The following is a 4,656-nucleotide window of genomic DNA, read 5'->3' as shown; positions in this document are numbered from 1 at the left end:
TGCATCAGGTCTTAGGACATAGGATCTTCCTTGCATAATGTGGGATCTTTCATTCCAACACATGGACTCTCTAGTTGTGGCACATGGCATCTGGAGAATGCAGGCTCAGCAGTCGTGGCGTGAGGGCTGAGTTGCTCTGCAGCATGTGGAAACCCAGTTCCTGACCAGAGACTGAACCTGCGCTCCTTTCATTGCAAGGCAGTCCCCCAAACACTGGACCATCAGGGAAGTCCCCTAATTATTTTTGAAATTTTTTTCTGAATCACACATCATGTCTTTCTTCTCTCCCTCCTTGCTTCCTTCCTTTCTCTTTTTCTTCCCTTATTTTATTTTATTTTTTTAAATCTCTTTCTTACACGTAGATGGTAATGTTTGTGCGTACTTTGTCATGTCCGATTCTTTGTGACCAAATGAACTGTAGCCCATCAGGCTCCTGTGTTCACTGGGTTCTCCAAGCAAGTATACTGGAGTGGGTTGCCATTTCCTCCTCCAGGGTATCTTCTTGACTTAGGGATTGAACTTGTGTCTCTTGTGTCTTTTTGCATTGGCAGGTAGATTCTTTACCACTGTGCCACCTGGGAAGCCTTACATGTAAAAGGCTTGCTCAAATATTTGATCATTTTTGTTTGTCAATTTGTGCTTAAGGATAAGCTACTAAAAGCCAGTTGGATTCTGTACATCTGCATGGACCATCAACTGGGAGACTGTAAGGGAACTCTGTCAGAAAACAAACATGCAGATGGCTAACAAACACATGAAAAGATGCTCAACATCACTCATTATCAGAGAAATGCAAATCAAAACCACTATGAGATACCATTTCACACCAGTCAGAATGGCTGCAATCCAAAAGTCTACAAGTAATAAACGCTGGAGAGGGTGTGGAGAAAAGGGAACCCTCTTACACTGTTGGTGGGAATGCAAACTAGTACAGCCACTATGGAGAACAGTGTGGAGATTCCTTAAAAAACTGGAAATAGAACTGCCTTATGATCCAGCAATCCCACTGCTGGGCATACACACTGAGGAAACCAGAATTGAAAGAGACACGTGTACCCCAATGTTCATCGCAGCACTGTTTATAATAGCCAGGACATGGAAGCAACCTAGATGTCCATCAGCAGATGAATGGATAAGAAAGCAGTGGTACATATACACAATGGAGTATTACTCAGCCATTAAAAAGAATACATTGAATCAGTTCTAATGAGGTGGATGAAACTGGAGCCTATTATACAGAGTGAAGTAAGCCAGAAAGAAAAACACCAATACAGTATACTAATGCATATATATGGAATTTAGAAAGATGGTAAGTTTAAAAATAAAATAAAATTAAAAAAAAAAAAGAAGAAAGATGGTAACAATAACCCTGTGTATGAGACAGCAAAAGAGACACTGATGTATAGAACAGTTTTATGGACTCTGTGGGAGAGGGAGAGGGTGGGAAGATTTGGGAGAATGGCATTGAAACATGTAGAATGTCATGTGTGAAACGAGTTGCCAGTCTAGGTTCGATGCACAATACTGCATGCTTGGGGCTAGTGCACTGGGACGACCCAGAGGGATGGTATGGGAGGGAGGAGGGTTCAGGATGGGGAACACATGTATGCCTGTAGTGTATTCATTTTGATATTTGGCAAAACTAATACAATTTTGTAAAGTTTAAAAATAAAATGAAATTTTAAAAAAATTTAAAAAAAAAGAAAACAAACATGACTCTGTGTGTGTGTGTGTGTGCACAATGTTTGTATGCATGTGCATTAGTAAAGAGGGTTTTTCAGCTTTCTCTTATCCTTGGAAAGAAATGGAGCCAATGGGGTAAGAATGTGGGTGTGATCATCCTGTATCTAGACATTTTGTAAACCTCCTCTTTGAAGTATGGCATCTTTCCAACTACTTTATCTGTAAGAGAAATTACTCTGGCCTTTTTAAGCTGAAGGAATTTAACACAGACATATTTTTGTTTAGAAAAATACATTGGGAAAATTGGAGAAATAGTTCCAGGTAAGGTTCTCAAAAATGATCCCTAGGAAAACACTCCAGAACTAGCCTGTGAAAGGATGCACAATATACGTTACTCTTAAGAAGGTTAAGAATCAGGGATTTATCACTGGCCCTGTTGACCACAAGACTACACTCTCTAACAGCACCCTGGGATCAGGAAAACAGAGCCTAGAGACTTTATTGCAATATCAAGAAGCAGGAATCAAGAGGGCACCTCACTGTTGATTCTAGAACCATCTTTACCTACTGGGCTAACATGGCATTTGCAGAGCCAGTGACTGGACATGGAAGCTAGTTAGCAGCCTTGGGAAATTACTAACTTCTTCTGCCTATGTGTGTCATCAGGGGTGAAGAAGCAGGACAGCTTTGGCCTTTACAATGAACCTCAGCTGCAAGGAAGTCTAGCAGAGGTATTTTCTAGCTTCTCAACTTCTGAAATGCAACATGGTATGTGTACTAACCAAACCCTCTCTAATCTGTGTAGCTTCCTAGTTAAACTTTTCTAGAACAGGCTGAGGAAGTGTTGTGAAGTTCTTAATTTTTTAAAATGGTATTTTAACAACTTAACAGTCACTTATTTTATTTTGGCCATGCTGCATGGCTAGCAGGATCTTAGTTCCCCACTGTGCCCCTGCAGTAGAATCACAGTGTCTTAACTACTGGGCCTCCAGGGAAGTCCCAGGATGTGAAGTTCTAGTTGCTCTTCTATCCAGGAGAATTTCACCAGTCTTCCTATTTCAACTTGCTGCCTCACCTGTAAATTTTGCAGTAAATGATTTTTGTGGTATTTTTCCTAGAGTTCTCTACAGGAATAAATTGTTGTTATTGACCTCACCCTTATGGCACTTAGGATCCAGTTTCCCAGCCTCCTATCTCTTTCATGTGCTATCTTCCAAAAGTTATTGACCACACTTGCACTTGCCACTTGCTATTTATCTCTCGATAGTGTTGTCCTGGTAGAGAGAAAGAACTTTAATTACATTACCCTTATTTAGTGGGGCTTTAAAATAAAATAGAGATAAATGTGTTCAACAAAATAAGTTTAATCTAAAGTACAGTCAAATTTTTTTGCTATCTTTACTTTTTCTTAGGTGATTTATTTTTAGCCCACAGGTCATAAATATCATACACATGCCAATATCACCTAAATGTATATCTTCACCCCTGAGTTCACCACAGAATTTCCAATTCATATATCCCTCTGCTTACTCTGCATGCCCTGCTGAATATTTAACAGATATAATGAATATAACTGCATAAAAATAGAGTTCTTGATTATGTTCTATTCTTTCCTGTTTTATTTCCTAACATCTAAAAGATGTACAAACAGACAGTGAAGGGGGTTTGGATTCCAGCGCTTTTGATAAAACTTACTAATTATTACAATATGAATCTTCCTATTTCCCAATGGGAAAATATTCCTTGTGTTTCAGCTTGAGATATATATTTTAATGTTTAAAATTCCTCAAAGCCAATCTTTTCAAAAGACACACACCTTGAACATTTTGCTTTTGCATTTTTTACTCAAGGTAAAAGAAATATTCTTCATCCATAAAATAAGTCACAATTCTGTAGATAATTAACATCCTTTGGCCACCTCATGCGAAGAGTTGACTCATTGGAAAAGACCCTGATGCTGGGAGGGATTGGGGGCAGGAAGAGAAGGAGACGACAGAGGATGAGATGGCTGGATGGCATCACCAACTCGATGGACGTGAGTCTGAGTGAACTCCGGGAGTTGGTGGTGGACAGGGAGGCCTGGCATGCTGCGATTCATGGTGTCGCAAAGAGTCAGACACGACTGAGAGACTGAACTGAACTGACAAATTATTATTTTGCATTTCATTTAAAATTTTATTTTATTTATTTTTTAAAGGTTCATTTCTCATTTATTTAACTGTTGAGTGTGTTCTGGTATATATATTTTTATGGAGTACAGTTGATTTACAGTGTTGTGTTGGTTTCATGTATACAGTAAAATGAAATCAGTTATGCATATACATATATCAACTCTTTTTCAGATTATTTTCCTATATAGATCATTAGAGTATTGAGGAAAGTTCCCTCTGCTATACAGTAAGTTCTAATTAGTTTTCTATTTTATATATAGTGGTGTGTATGTGTAAATCCCAATAAAAACAGTGGTTAGATGTCACATCGTAGGTGACAGTGCCTTAACCATATGCTTATTGTCAGGCCTCTTCCATCCTTGTCAAGGGGAGTGCCAACCTTCTCCTTTCATACAACACTAAATCTAATTTTAAAACAAGTTTGTTCTTTATCTTCTGTTCAATGTTACAGAATAATCCCTAGATTTATAGTGAGGACAATTGTTTTATTGCTCTTATTTATTTTGGTCCTGATATCCATGGGAATGAGACTTTGGGTTACAAGCCTCAAGTAAATATTGCATAATTATTTTTTATTACGTAAAATCGTACCATCAATAAACAATATTCTCATTTAAAAAAAATGTGCTTGAAGTCAGAAATAATCCAAAAACTCTATATTTTATAGGTTAGGCAAGCTTGTAATTGGAGAAGGCAATGGCACCCCACTCCAGTACTTTTGCCTGGAAAATCCCATGGATGGAGGAGCCTGGTAGGTTGCAGTGCATGGGGTCGCTAGAGTCGGACATGACTGAGCAACTTC

At 38.6% G+C, this 4,656-nt stretch overlaps 1 pseudogene; it reads right to left on the bottom strand.

Annotated features, from left to right (window-relative positions):
• Positions 1 to 4,137: 4,137 nt before the first annotated feature.
• On the bottom strand, positions 4,138 to 4,253 carry LOC129642649 (uncharacterized; annotated as a pseudogene).
• Positions 4,254 to 4,656: the final 403 nt, after the last annotated feature.

Source organism: Bubalus kerabau, chromosome 1 (assembly GCF_029407905.1).
Source record: "Bubalus kerabau isolate K-KA32 ecotype Philippines breed swamp buffalo chromosome 1, PCC_UOA_SB_1v2, whole genome shotgun sequence".
Lineage (NCBI taxonomy): Eukaryota > Metazoa > Chordata > Mammalia > Artiodactyla > Bovidae > Bubalus > Bubalus kerabau.
Note: the sequence above shows the minus strand (reverse complement) of the source record. Positions and strands in the feature narration are given on the sequence as shown.